At 40.3% G+C, this 15,948-nt stretch overlaps 1 protein-coding gene across 7 annotated transcripts in view; it reads right to left on the bottom strand.

Moving 5' to 3' along the window:
• CNOT4 (CCR4-NOT transcription complex subunit 4) overlaps positions 1-14,921 on the bottom strand; it is a 128,095-nt gene extending 113,174 nt beyond the window's left edge. For 3 of the 7 annotated variants that reach the window (XM_034773834.1, XM_034773843.1, XM_034773862.1), the window contains exon 1: positions 14,691-14,921. The gene's annotated coding sequence lies outside the window, so the exon portion shown is untranslated. The remainder of the gene's footprint in view (positions 1-14,690) is intronic. The other 4 variants (XM_034773871.1, XM_034773853.1, XM_034773880.1 and 1 more) reach the window with 2 other exon arrangements.
• Between the last annotated feature and the right edge of the window lie 1,027 nt (positions 14,922-15,948).

Below are 15,948 nucleotides of genomic sequence, written 5' to 3'. Positions count from 1 at the left end.
AGGTAATTTTCACTGTCCAGGATCGGCTGGGTAAAATCCTGAATTTAATTAAGCTTAGTAGAGCCAAATAATATTTAAGTGTGTAGAACAGATGTAGCAACTAACATTTTAAGCTAGGATGTCCACATATCACAAAGCACAGTGCAAGCTAGGAATGTGCATTGTTAGTTTGATTCCAAACATGAAGGCCCATTCATATAAGAAGCCGCAAGTGCTGTGATCCATTAAATGTAAAGATGTCTCATGATACTTGAGAGACTGTTTAACATCCTCACTCTGGTCTTCGCAGATCAATCACTTATGATTACACTCTTAACCACCATTTTCTTGTCAGTACTAAATTCAATCCTTTTGTTGCTTACATTCCAAACACTTTTGCAATGCTATCCCATGAATAAGGGGGTTATACCTACTCCAAAACTGCCTTTTGGGCAATCACTCATTACCAAGTATGATCATCTTCCATGGGAGTTATGGGTCCTCAGGTGGCTAATAAGGCCAATCCTTGAACCACAAGTTCTATTGCAATGAGGGTAGATGTTTTTGGGCTCAGCAGGAGGCTGTTGACCATGACTGGAAGTCAGTCTCTCCTTCCTTCTGCACCTCTTGTCCTCTTCAGCTCGTCGGCGAGCAAGTTCAAAATGCAGGGGACCATCATGTAGAACTTCTCTCCGTTTTAAGCGATGAATGTAAAAATAAATCTATGTTCATCACGTAGTGACTATACTGCAAAAGGTATTACCTGTAACAATATCAGATTCCATTTCCCTATGAAAAAGACAGCGAACACAGTTTACTTCTCATCTTAACTTTATGAAAGCATTCATTTTCCAAAATTAGTCTTGAAACTGTGGAGGTCTCATCTGAAATTTTGTACACAGAAGTGGAAAAACAAACTAATGGGTCAAACACGCGTTCCCAGCTTTGTGAAGGATACTATGCTATTACAGACCACGGTAGTGACTATGTAGTTAGGGTTTAGGGACCTCTCTTGCAAGGTGTTGAACACTAACAATGTACTTTAAAGGGCAACCAGGAAGCCCTTGTTCCTGTTCAAACACCAGAATAAAGGGAGAGTTGGTGTGGTTTTACTGCCTCTAATAGAGCCATGCCCTCTCAGGATACTGCTAAATTATCCCTGCCAGAGATTTAATTCTGGGCCTTTAAACAATTTTTGCTATTTCAGTAGAAAGAAAAGTAGTGCAGTATAAAGGAGAGATTTTATGGAGAAATGCCTCGTGACCAATAGGATGAACCGGAGAAGGGGTTTGTGGCCAATATGAGACTGACAGGTCCTATATCTGTAGTACAGCACTGTGAGGTAAAGAAAAGTTTGTGGTTACTACTGGAAGCGTGGATGAGAGTAATGGTTGTGATTAGGGCGGTTTCAAATGGCTAAATATATTAACATTAGTACAGGATCAGAGTTAAGGTTGTCTGAAGAATCTTAATATGGCTGCACTTACAGCAACTTTTGTAATGAAGGAGGGCAAGCGTGACTAAGTGGTAAATCTTTCTTGTTTTAAAGATGCAGTTGCAAATTTTAGATGTGTATGGCTCCCAACTGCACTCTCCTTCCCAAGTTTAGAAAGATGCACCACCCAGATAGATCCCAAGATTACATGACAGGGAGAGGTAACCAATAGCTGCTTAGAGAAAAGGTACTCTTGCTGCTGCTACAACTTCAAAAGACTCACAGGTACAAGACTCAAGATGGGTGAGCACTTGTATCTCCTGAAGAATCTATAGTACTTATGGGACACAGAAAGAGCCTTCCCCTCCCAGCAGGATGAACATTTTGAGGATGTTAGCAGCATAGGTGTTCCCTTCCCATCCCTACTGTCCTTTGGCATTATGGGTCTTTGAAATAGCAGATGCCAGAGTCTCTTGCCTTTTTTTCAGGCAACCACTGTTACCATAACTGCAGGGGAATGAGGCCAATTATATAGAATTCTACCAAAGATATGCTTCTACCTGCCACTAGGAAGAATATGGCTTGTCTCTAGCATGGTTTATTATATTTAAAAAAAACCACACACACACCACACCGGTCAGGGGGCAAAATGTTCACTTTCAGAAGTAACATTTCAGTGAAACTGTTTCAGTTTTTTGTAATTCTAATGTTCTAACTGTATTTTAAATTAAGTGACATTTACAATTATAGCATATTTTTCCTAGAAATATACTACATAAGAACAGCCATACTGGGTCAGACCAAAGGTCCATCTAGCCCAGTATCCTGTCTTCCAGCAGTGGCCGATGTCAGGTTCCCCAGAGGGGAACAAAGCAGGGATATTCAACCACTTTGTTACACATGAACTGCGGGGTTAAGGTGAGAGACTTCTCACTGAGGACAGTAAAGGACCTTTCAGGAAAGCGGGGGAGGAAATTTTTAGAAGATTAAACTTCTACAATTTTTAAAATTAACATTAAATTCTTATTTTTAGACAAGGAAAGGCTAAGAAGATATTTTACACTTACTTTCAATAAAATCCTTGGATGTGAAAAGATGCTAAATGCAATTCACAAATAAATTATAGAGGTAGACAAATCACAAAAGAATAATCCTGCAATGTTCAACACTTCCAATAAGAGTTAATGCATCTAGGCAGAAAAGGCTGGCAAAGTCATCTCCATTGCTTTCCTCAGAGAGGAACTCAAATGTGTGTTCTCTGGAGGGCTACTTTACACCAAGAATTAGTAATAGGGTTCTACAGTTTTCCACCTTTAGCACACCTATTCAAATCTAATCCAGGTTATTACATATTTGCCAGCCACAGTCCAGTTCAGCTGACAGGAGACCATACAGGCAGCACTTACCCACACACACCAGTCTAGCAGGAATCTAAAGAAGCCAAGGATTAAATCGGCCTGGAGGCTGAGCTATCCTCACTTTCCAGGTCACAGTACATTGGTAGAGGAACCTTGCATCATCATTACCCAAACTGTACTTGTTCATTGGACAGAGGGTTTCAATATCCAGTACTGTCACTTCAACACTTTTCACAAGATGGAATAGAATTCTTAAACATTGGGACCGGTCTCTTTTTTTTTATTATTATTATTATTATTATTATTAAATGCCCTAGTACACTTTTTGGCCCTAAATAAATAACTTGTTCTCCATAAGACTACCCCACCCTAAGCCTCTGTATGACTAAAAGGTTGGGTTAAAGGAGTAGAGAGTTATTAGTCTCAATTACTGACTCAGTAATTCAAGTACCAAAAAACCTGCAGCTATTTCTATATCCTTGAGCTCTATAATCTAACATTTTTAACATGACTAAGTTAATTATAAACATTTTCTTAAATGGCATAAAAAAACAAATCCTCAAATCTGTAGATAGTGCCTGTCAAATCCATAATGAATGCCATAATTCACACTGCCAGGCAGGTCCCATCCAAAGCAAAAAAAATATTCATATGCCAAGGCCAGACAGCCCTCATTTTCTGGGCATTTCCTGAAGGGACACTGCACAAGCAGTGAACTACTCTATTTACTTTCAGCAACCAATTTGAACTTTTATCTAGAATTTGGTTCAAAACTTACTGCTGACCAACATAATGAAAAGCTTTCTTAGTTTAACCACAAAACAAAGTAGTTTCATATTTTGCAACAAATCAGTCTGATGCTTTTGCAGTAATAAACTGTATAAGCTACTTTGGAGGGTTTTTTTTTACTGTAAAAATACATTTTAAGGTTAAGTAGTGAACAAGCTGTCTCACTTAAGTTATTCATATATACCATACAGAGAAGGAACTACTATCATCTATAGTATTAACCATGTGCCAGGCCACTATTATTTCCTGGGGCATTAAAAATTAGCCCCTACCATGAAGGGCAAATAAGAAATGTAATCTCAACCAAAAACAAAAAAATCATTGCCATAGTTTGTGACTAATGCACATACCTCTCTGCTCCAGCCTTAAGATGCAGAAGTGATATGCTGTTGAGCCAGAATTCAAATACTCTCTCAGACTTGCTCTAGTGGCTAAGGGGAGGACACATACATGAAGTACCAGGGACAGGGTATAGGAAAGTAAGATGGTTACCTTCCTACCACTTCTGTGCATTTCATTTTGGATTTGAAATGTTCCATTTCTGAAAGCTGCTGGACTGACGGTGCTACAAACTGAAGTCTTCTAGCAACAGATCAGATGCAACAACGGTAATACAGATTTCTCTACACCACACAAGTGTGTTTCAGCCTTCACTTCAAGAAATACCTCTAAGGAAGAGAGCGTATTTTTAGTCTGTCTCCATTCAATAAGTGGGTTCTTCATGCTAAAGCTACCAATCCATTTCACACACGCTAGGACGTGTCATTCATTTCATATAGGCCCATCAATAGACAACACAACTTCCAAACCTCTACTGAAACAAGCAGATTCATACTCACAAACTATGACCAGCTTGGTGTGGGGTACCCACAATCCCGTATCTTCCTCGCACAATTCAGTGAAAGAACAGTCTTACAGAACAATGCCACCAATGGATCATACCAGAGCTATTGATCTTTGTCCTGAGTACTTCCCCCAGAGGCAATACAAGGAGAAAAGCATATACTGAAACTGTTCCCAGACTTTTCCAAAGTGGTAGGGTAAAGGGATACGGGTTGGATGTGAAGGCAAATTTACAGTGAATTGGTTAAAGGGGCAATTAATATCTTTGAGAAGTGGGTCAATTTTGGAGGAAAAATTTTGGTTCTCATAGTAAGGAATAGTAGTTAGACCATGGGCTGGTCATTTTCAGCATAAATAAGTATTAAGTGAGAAGCTTTTTAAGAGAAAACCTCTATGTAAAATCTGAAATTCTACTAATGACACTAACTCCAAAAAAACAAGCAAAAAAAAATATTCGCTTTAGCAAAATAAAATGAAGAACTAACAAAATGCAAGCAAGTCTGATTTAAATTTTAAGGTTAATTTAAATAAAAATGATTTACAACCTTAGTTACAATATTCAAGTCACATCATCTCTCACTTTTGGTATTTTTGGATTCAAGTCTCAGAAGTACAAGTCTAGATGTCTTAACATCCACAATATCCTTGACAAAAATCATTGGCAGCCTTTTTCTAAGATGGACAGCCTGAGGAAAAAATCTACACCTCCCACATTAGTAATTATAGTATAATATTTTCAAGGGAAATAAGGGGTAAGGAATTTACAAACTCTACATGAACAGAGACAAAGACAAAGGCTGATAAATGCACAAGAAGAAGACTTTAAAGTAGCTAAAGTCCTACCATAGGGAAATAAGCTCATCATTCTTCAGATGGAAGGACTGTTTTGTATTACTCAAATGTTGTTACTGTGGCTGACTGGGTGAAGTTTACAGGCTCCAAGAACAGCATCACATAGTCCTACACTTCAATAATAATGGTGGTTTTATAGGACCTCAAGGGGAGATGGAGAATGGAAGTTAGAATCCTCCAGGTTACAACAAAACAAGACATAGCTATGTGTGTCTAAACAAGTCTAGATTTTTTTTTAAAAAAATGGACTAGATATAAGGAAGGCGAATTTTAGTGTGGCCTGGTCATTCATTTCTGTCTTGTGACAAAAGAGAAGAGCAACATTTTAGGAAGGCTATCTTAAACTTGGATCAAGATTACAACACCACTACACAGTCACATACCCATAAGTGCTGAATGAGGGAATCTTGCACTTAATACACCTCTACCCCGATATAATGCTGTCCTCGGGAGCAAAAAAAAAAAATCTTACCGCGTTATGGGTGAAACCGTGTTATATTGAATTTGCGTTGATCCGCCGGAGTGCGCAGCCCCGCACACACACACCCCAACCCCCCAAGCACTGCTTTACCGCATTATATCCGAATTCGTGTTATATCGGGTCATGTTATATAGTGGTAGAGGTGTACTTATGCACCACTACGGTAACAGAAGCAGGTAAAACTTATAAGGATTGCAGGATGCTTTAGCAGCTTCCCTGTACACCTGTGGGAAACCCAGAAAAGCATGATGGTCTTACGTAAGATTCACTCAAAACTGCAAAAGCTGAAAAACAATGGGGATTTCTGTGATCGCACACCAAATGTCAGCCCCTGGTTTCGCTATGCCAGGAAATACAAATGTGTTAATACACAAGGTCAAAGAAGTTTGGAGCACTTTCAAGGAAATACATTTAGCGGAAAGGAGTGCATCATTGCTTGGCATAAACACTTCGACATCTTAGAAAGATTTGAAAGATTCTGGAAACCACCACGTTCAGGACATTGTCATGGATTTAAAGGTTATGGGAGGGAGGATCATATGAGAACTGGAAAACGGAAGAAAACCTAAAAGTTACCTGAACTATTAGGGGACAGAAATTCCTATGCAATTGGTTTTCTTGTACACCTCTACCATGATATAACGCGACCCGATATAACACGAATTCAGATATAACGCGGTAAGGCAGCACTCCGGGAGGGTGGGGCTGGGCACTCCAGCGCATCAAACCAAGTTCGATATAACGTGGTTTCACCTGTAACGCTGTAAGATTTTTTGGCTCCCGAGGACAGCATTACAACGAGGTAGAGGTGTATTCAATCATCTTTTATAAGAAGCATCAGCGATGGCAGCATTCTAGGAAAGTGCCAAAAAGCAAAGCATTAAATCAAAAGTCTTTTACAATCTAAAAACAGTAACAAGTTCACTACCCATCATCACCCCAACTGTCTAGCTACACCTGATTGGGTCTATTTGGGTAGGTAAAATTTTTGAGTCCTCTCTTGCAGGACAAAAACTAGTAGAGTTAACACCCTGAGCAAGTTATCTGTTAGTCTATGAACACACAAATGTATACTGCAAAAAACCTTAGTCTGAAAAGAAAGTTAACAGCAAACATATTGGCTTAGCCATCTGCCTACTTAAAGGCTGGATCCTTGAGTCATTTTCTACTTAGTATAAAACAGTTCTTCCATTTTTACTGCCCTCATAGAGCTGACAAATTCCTTCAGATAGAAAAAATATACTAACCAAAACACATGACATGCAAAAGGCTGGCTTAATAAGGTCAAGAGAAGAACAGCTAGAAAGACTGAGAATGTAAGCATAAGTCTAAAATCAAAGGCGTAGACACTAAAAGCCCCAAAATATTTCTACTAGTGCTAAATTAGACTGAGGGGAAAAAGCACCTCTGAAATAGAGTACGTAACAAAATTAGTTGTCTCAATGCACATGCACTTCCTTCCCCCTCCCTCCATGCTGCTATACTCTGGAAACCTTCTGGTCTTCAGCAGTATCTGACCCCACTATAAACATCAAACAATGAACTGGTGCTGTCAAATGCTAATCCAATTTTCAGTGAAGTTATCTTCCACCATCCTCCCAGTCAAGACATTTTAAGTACAGTGGAAACTATATTAACTGATCACTCAAGGACTGATAAAAAGTTGGATCTTTTAATAAAAACAACTAACACAGAAAGCTGAAAGGAAGCCCACAAAGCCAAATTACACTTGATTCCAAAACTTATTTTATCGTTTGCAAGTCACTTAATTTACCAACATTTAGATTTAAGTATTTTATAAAAATAAAATACAAATATTGCATTAAGAGGGGGGTTTTGTTGTTTGTTTTTTAAGTGTATAACAGGTTACTTGTTGCAGCCCATAATGCTCTGTCCATCAGTTACTCAGCACAGGTGAAATAAAAACAATTTCTATTACATTTAACTGCTTTCTGGCGATTCAGTGTAAAAAACAAAACAAAAAACACTTACTGCAATACACGGAGTTAAGGAAAATGCAGAAATCTCTGAAAAGACTATACACAGTGTGCACTTTACATACAGCAAAGTCAAAAGTAGTTGAGCTGTTTTCCCCAAAAGTGTACTGTTGTATTTGGAACCAATTCTAGACTGTCACTGAACATAGAAAAATGTTCTCTTAAAACTAGCATTTTAGTGTTATCTGGGAATATATCTTTTGGTGCTCGCTGAGGGCAGGTGGTCTGCATGAAGTTTCACTGTGCTATATATTTATATAAACAGTAATACCTAGAGGCCTCAGATCAGATTTAGGGTTCCAGTGCACTAGCCACAGTGCAAACAGATAGGAGGACAGGCCTGCCATAGGGCATAGTTAGCTGACTTCAAGTCATGCAGTTTTTAATTGACAAATCTTTAAAAATCTTAATGTCAGTAATCCTTTTGTTATAGTTGTGAGCTGTTCACCTATGATAGTTCTAGTATTAATTCCTACTCAGCTACCACCCATCTAGGAAGGAAGGTAGCTGTAAGCTACCTTTTTTCCCCCTCCAAATTTCTGCAGATTATTGTAAATGCTGACGGTTGCTTGAATTTCCAAACTTTCGTCTTTTAAAAGAATAACGTTTAAAATACACAAAAAGATTGAGCTAGAATTGGTGTGCCATAGTAAACTGTATAATTCTCCACCATTTAATTCCCAGAGACTTCCAATTTGCTGTCCTGGAGCCAGTTTGCTACCAATGATGAAGCTATACATATAAAAAGTTTCAATTTAATATATGCTTTGCCAGATGACTGCTGAAAATTTCTTTACTGCTACTTTCAAGGACAAAAAATGAGCTGTCATTTGAAAACAAGTTTTCTCCGTTATAAATGCCCTAATCCTTATGTTTTATCAAAAGCTGGAAGGAAAGTTCCAACTTAAAGGGAGGACATGAACAGAACACTTACAAACTGATATACTTTAGAAAAAACAGTTGCATGGATCCACAATAGCAGAGAGACTGAGTCACTAGCCAAGTTGGAGGTGTTTTATTAGGCTTATTTCTTATTTACACTAAGGCCTCTTTACATAATTCTGGTGGCATAAAGGAGCCTCAGTGTAAATGAGATTCAGGCCCATAATATTAATATAATAGGAAAAACATGTAAACAGCTCTGGTAAACTGACCTATGACAATTTTGACCCATAGTTTTCTTACTAGTTTAGGGACTACCAGAAGACTATGGCAGAATGAATAGATGGTGAAAGCTAAGGCCAGGTTGACACTACAGACCTATGAGCTTCTCCCATCAACATAGCTATCACCTCTTATAGAGGTGGATTAACTACGCAGATGGGATCTCTCCCATGTCACAGTAGCTATGTACATGAAGACAAGCCTTCAGTCTACATTTAATTCCAAGACACAGGAGATAAACAAATGGAGGGAGAGTGAGATTTCTACTTGATAATACATTTGAAAGCCTAGGGTAACTTCTACTTATCATAATGAAGTTTCAAATCTTTTACTGTAGCACTGCCTGTCAATTCGTCCCTTTTTATTTGTTGCACTGAACAAACAGAAAAACAGACCTTTACATACACTTTACTGACATTCAGTCGTTATTGCTGAATTCCCTCCCAACCTTATTTTGTTGTTGTTCTAAATTGTACTGCAAATCAGAAATCTTGAGTGACAGCCAGAACACACTTCCATTTTTTACCCCAAGCATTTCCTTACACCAAACCCCCACCCGCCTTTCTAATGCAAATAATTTAAGGTACCTCTATTTCGACACACTACCCTTTTGCATTCCAGTCCTTAAATTTTGTTAAATATTTTGTAAAGCAGAGCAGCTCTCCAAAGGCAAGGGGATAAGAAACTGTGATGAACCTTCTCATGCAGCAGTCACTGTTTTACTCTACCGAAAGTTAAATCACTGCTTTCCTTTTATGATTACCAGTTTAATACAGATGAGTTTAGAGTATTCTTACACTGAGAAGTTAAATTGCCACTTATCTCACTCCCTCTAACAAACATTAGTAAACAAATTATATCTTCGGCTACTGAAGACCTAACAAGATTACAGTAAGATGGCCTGTAGCCTAAAGTGTGCAGAACCAACAACTAGGAATCAAGTACTTTCTGGATGCTCACAAAATTACTTGCTCATTTCCAATGCTATCACAAGATGACCACAAGTTTTTGGTCATTACTGTAATGTTGCTTGTATTATGTTCAGGATTTGATAAATTTACTCACCAGTTTTCTACTTGCCACTCTCTGGCAAGTGAGGCAGTTAGCCACCAATTTCTTTCCAGACTTACGCATCAACCCGTAATCTTCAGTTTTAAAAATAATTGCATTTCTAGCACTTAGTTGCAAAGTAAACGTAAGTATCAATCAAATGCATGTAGTGCTGTTTTCATGAATCTGGACAGTCAACCTGAAACTCTACAGGTGTAAATGTTTAAGGACCAGATATTCCTAGGAATTTCACTGGAGTGGGAGAAGCGATATATTACCCTTCCTCACACCCACCAAAAAACTTCACCACAATAAAATAGTGGAGCCTCCTTATAGCCAGTAGTTTAGCCTATGGCTGGAGCCGTCTTCCCACTGTGTCTCCCCCAACGTGGAGAGGTATAGCAGCAGTCCATGCTCAAAATCCTTTTTATGCAGCAGCACATGGGAAACCCTCACAAGAGTACCCCAAATTTTGCACTGCCTCCTGCACAGATCCTGACACAAGGCCCACCACATTGCTCAGGGAACAGGATTTCTCCACGTGTGACCTGTCTCCACTCACCTCAGTAGTGTTTACTCAAGTTTCTGCATCCATCTACATTTTCCCACTCTAAACTCTAAAATTGTTTCAGACATAACAGCCCCCTTTCCACCGCCACCTCAACCCCAATTCCCAGTTTGAGTACTGATAGCAAGTAGGTTAAGTCTTCTGCCTTGTGATCTAATGATTGGTTTGTCAAATGTTGTTTATATGCTTAACAGATTATGGAAGTAACTCTAAGACTGTGGTTCCCAAACTGGGGTTCGTGAACCCCTGGGGGTTCACAAAATGTTACAGGGGGTTATCGGGAAAAAATTCCTTAAGGGCGGACAGAGCTGTCCCTAGGGACCCCGGGCAGCACAGGGCCAACAATCCGGAGCCCCTGGACTTCCAAGAGTTAAGCAGATCAAAGCCAGCATATCTATCAAGATTCCTTATAAGAAATGGAAAGGGAGGTGGGTACTTTTTTGCTGTTTTTAAAATTAAATAGGCAGCTAGTATTGTTTTTAAAGTTATTATGAAGAACAAGTTTAAGCTTTGTTGTAACATGCATTGTTTGCCTGGACTACTCAAGACCTGAATGCTTGTGTAGGAGGAACTCTTTGAGTTGACTTCTTAAATACCTTCATGATGTTTCAAATCTGATACTCCTTGATGAAACATTGGAGCCTTGTCTTATAACAGGCTTATTCAAAATGATACAAGCTACGAAAGTGAGATCTTGGAAGACTGTTGCCGTTTTCATAATGTAATAAAAATACTGTAATGATAAATAATTAAAAATAAATAGTGTAATAAGCATGTCATAAAAACAAGTTTTATATTTCCAAGATCACTGCTTTTATAATTTATACTCAGTTAAAGGAGAAAATCCCTGGAAAACTTCATTTTTAGGAGAGGGTTCGCGAGACTTGATATTTTAGTGAAAGGGGTTCACAGGTTGTTAAAGTTTGGGAACCACTGTTCTAAGATGACATCTAGAAACAAAAAACTGTGTATACATCTTATGGATTGCTTTCCATCTCCTGCACAATGTCATTCTCCAGCCTCTGAATTCCTGTATAAATTTGGATACAAGCTTCCTAACCTTGCTAGGTCACACACATACTGTTTTGTAATTCCAGAATATTACAAGCCTTCTCCATTATAAGATGCATCTGTATGGTTAGAAAGTACTTACAGGCTTAGTTTGGGTGAAGAAAGTCTGTGAGAAATTATATAGTGCATTTTAGTTACAATGTTCCCAGAACACCAGAACGATCGCTAATAATGGAATTTCATTCTTCTGCCATTTACAAATCACTAGATAATTTCTCTCTCAAAGCTGGACAGGAGGTCAGTCCACTAACTAACGTGAGGATGACCAGAGTTCCAAACAGAGTGAGAAGTCAAGCCTGTGATTGTAAATGTTCACTGCATTATTAGAAACATAATCTTTAATTATTTGATACTTGAAGTAGCTTCAAAACCACTGCATCAACTATGAAAAATACATATGATGTGGGGCCTGGACAATTTTTGCTTTAAGTTTGCTTATTTTGAACTAGGGAAATATCTTACAAAATAACTAATTTATAATGGAAGTTTCTGGTTCACTAAATATCTGTAGAAAGTGTGTGTATTATATGGTTTTGCTAACTTTGAGCCAAATAGTTTACCCTGGAATGATGAAGTTTTATTTACCGAAATGCTTTTATTCAATCCACTATCTACCACCAATGTTGTCCTTTCATTTTGCCTGGAATAAGAACCTTCGTAAGAGTGCCTCAAATCTTGCACTCCCTCCTGCACAGCAGAACCACGCAGATCCTGACAGAAGGCCCAACACACTGCTGAGGAAACAGAAGACCTGAGCTGTATTCCTGGCTCCAACGATGTTGGACGTGTGACCTCGGGCAAATCGTTTACTTCTATGCCTCCATTTTCCCATTGGTCAGACAAGGATACGACTACTTTCCTTTATAAAACACTGACATCTACGGATGAAAATATTTAAGAACTGAGTATTATTTCTGTAACCTACTGCGAAGATTCCCAAACTGTGGTCAAAGGAGCAGTAGCACTTCACAGAGATGGGCAGTCCTATAGCCCAGACTCTTCTTGTCATTTCCAGCTGAGAGAAAAAGGACAGATAGTAAAGAAGGAGACATACTGAACTGAATAGCAAAGACAGTGTCATTAAAGAGTGTCATTAACGGTCTCAAAAAAGAACACTGCATATTAAAGACTGCTAAAAATATGAATATTTATACTTTCCTAATATTACTTTACAAAGAAAGCAATTGCAGAAGTTGTCACAGGGATGTTATGCAATTGCAAGTGGGATGAAACGTGGTCCATATAGTCTATTAAGATGTTGTTCACCCTTGTGAAAGTCTGAGAACCCCTGATACAGTGGCCTTGCCAACCAATTATGTTTGGTTGCACCATATGGCAAGGTACAGTCTTGTAAGCTGAGGCAGGTCTATAAATGATGGATTTGGTTACCTAAGGCCTAAAATACATTTTATAATCAGACAATTTGAAGTTCTGTGTTTACACAATGTCATCCATTTGAAATGATCAGCTCCAAATTAAAAAAACTAGAGCCCTAAGCCTGACAAACACCTACAACATTTTCGGTAACAAAAAACTAAGCTAGCCACAAATACATCTCCTAAAAACTTTTAATGGGAACTTAAAAGGAAAACATGCAAGTTAGAACCAGAGTGCATTTTATAGTCAACACCCCTTACCATACAAAAACAATCCTCTCCTAGCATGAACTTTCCTTGCCATTCAGCCAAGTCTGACTGCCAAACGTTTCTAAACCCATACATGTGTTAGTCTTGTTTATGGAATTGAAAGTCTATTAGAGGATCATAAAAACCCTGAGGTGTAATACACTTAACTTCTAGACTGTGTACTACTACTAATTTCTTTTATTAGTGATGCTACTGAGAAACTAAAAGTATGCTTATATATTTGGAGTATTCATAGGCCACCTGAACTCCATCCAACCTCTCAGGTACATTGCTTGTTCGCTCTTCTCTTCCTTTTCATAGCCTGAATTTCCAGATACAAAGGAGGGAGGGGAAAAGAATTTGATTCTTCCACAGATTTGCCTTTCAATATTACTGTTTATCTTTTAGTCAATGTCTGTGATCATGCTCACATAAGTGTGATGTTAAAATATCTGTTCACTGAAATCCAGATATTTTAAAACTAAAATAGAATATAACACAGGCAGTATTGCAGATAAGTACAGGTAAGCTAAAAATAAGTACAGAGACAGTAAACATGCTATATACTAACATAACCTTCGCAACTTTTTGGTAAAATTAAGCCAACCTTTTTCAGGACTTGCACATCCAGCTTAAAGAGTAAAATGTAACATATACCCTACATAGCATTCATCTCCCTCCTAATAACTCTGCATTTAATATTGTCCCAAGCACACAGGCCAAAGCCATATGAATCCTCTGAGCTGTAGCAGTGAAGTCTTCTAGGATGACTATCCATCGGACATCTCCTCCTTTTATGTGTACATGAAATCACCACCAGCTCACACTGAAACTGGCAGGTAGAGCATATGGCAATCCGTTGAACACGATGTGAGCCCATAGCCTTGTCATTTCCTTCTCCTAACTCACCCTATAAAAAGGTTTCTAGGACTAAGCATGTTTTAGAAGCCCTGGAAAGTTAAATGCTGATTTGCTAAGAGACAAATCTGAGAAGGTTAAATGAACTGTCCAAAATAATAGGAAAAGAGAGGCGGCTGCCATTTACCATCTGTCTCCCACAAAAGTGAGAATCAGAACAAATGGAGCCCAGTTTTGAAGAGGGGGAGGAGAAAGAAAGGAAATTTCCACCAAGCCATAGGAGAATCACACTGAAATAGATAACCCAAACCAGGGCGGCCTCCCCCGGAGACAGGAGGGGTGTGGTGAGACCCTCCCGGGCACAGCCCCCTCCTCTCCCACGTCCCACTCCGGCAGCCCCTCGGTGCCGAGCACGGCCCCGGGCTCACGCAGCGGGCTCTCCCCTCCCCGCGAGGGGACGGAAAACGGGCAGCCCCTGGGCGCCCCTCGCGCCCGCCCGGGCAGGGGCGTCCCCGCTCTCCCTAGACAGCGGGGTCCCGCCGCTCCCGGGGGCCAGGTTGAGGCCTGCGAAGCCTCCGCTCTCTCGTAGCCCGGCTCCCCCGGCCCCTGCTCGCACTCACCCACCTTCCTCGTCCCTCCCAGCCCGCAGTCTCTCCTGCTTCACGGCGGCCGGCTGGCTAGCAGCGCTGTCGGGCGGGACCTCTAGTAGCGCTGGGCCTGGCGGGAGGGGGCGGAGTAGCTCCTCCGACGACCTTTATGTGAGAGACGGGTAATCTCCGGGCTCCGTGCGCTCCGCCGCCAGGCCGGCCACCATCTTACATTAGGGAGACTGCCCTAGACGCCGCCGCCAACGCGCGTGCGCACCAGCCGTCGGGGGCGGGGTGGAGGAGACGTGCCGCCAGGGAGGCGGCCGCCCGGGGCACGACGGGACTTGTAGTCTGGTTTGGCAGGAAACGGAGGCGGCTGGGGGAGGGGATGAGTGGCGATGGGCTGCGTTAATCTGCCCCTGCCAGCTGCGGATCTGGTGCTGTCCGCTAGCTTCTGTCTGTCTGAAGCCGCGGCATCACCCCGCTTCCTCCCCGGCATCCCCTTCCTCACTGTGACCCCTCTACGCTGCATAGCCATGTGTCTATTTTGCCCTGTCACCTTCTCCTGCACCATGCTGCCCTGCCACCGTCTGCTCCGTGCTGCACTCATCCAAGTTCCTTCCAGCCTTACCCGTCACTTTAACCTGCCATGGACTTTGACTCGCTCCATTTCCCATCCTTGCCCCTCCCCACAACCTGCCATGGGCTTTAACCTGCTCCACTTTCCAGCTTCACCCCTACTCTAACCTGCCATGGCCATGGTTTGCACCAAACCTGAAAACTGGGTGACCTAACCACACTTATTTAGAGGGCAAAGGAGAAACATTTCTGCGAAGTCAGATGAAAAGTCAACAAACTGTTTTGTTGTTACAGCTCATTCAAAAGTTATGCTGATTTCAAATTTTGGCTTTTGTCTAACTTTCCTTTGTTTTCCCCTAGCTCAAAACCAGTTGGTTATTAATTACCCCTTTAGATTGTCCATGTAGTTAACTCTCTTTTAAAAATTCATGGGTATAAGGTATATTTCAAGCAATAGAATTTCGTTAAGGAAAGCTGTTAAAATCCTTACTGTGAATAGTTTTGAGGCTGAGCCCATTGATTTCAGTGGGTTTTATAGGCCCAATCCTATTTCTGCTTATATGAGTGAATGTTTTTTTGCCATTGACTTAAATGGAAATACATTTCATAGCAACTACTCATTTTACAGGCATGAGATTAGCGGGAAATCTTTATGATAACATCTCAGGTGTGTGAGATTATGTTTTCAGTGGTTTGCCCTACCTTATCAGGG

The sequence above is a fragment of the Trachemys scripta genome, chromosome 1 (genome assembly GCF_013100865.1).
Source record: "Trachemys scripta elegans isolate TJP31775 chromosome 1, CAS_Tse_1.0, whole genome shotgun sequence".
In the NCBI taxonomy this organism is placed as follows: domain Eukaryota; kingdom Metazoa; phylum Chordata; order Testudines; family Emydidae; genus Trachemys; species Trachemys scripta.
The sequence above is the reverse complement of the archived record's forward strand: the minus strand, read 5'-3'. Positions and strand labels throughout refer to the sequence as shown.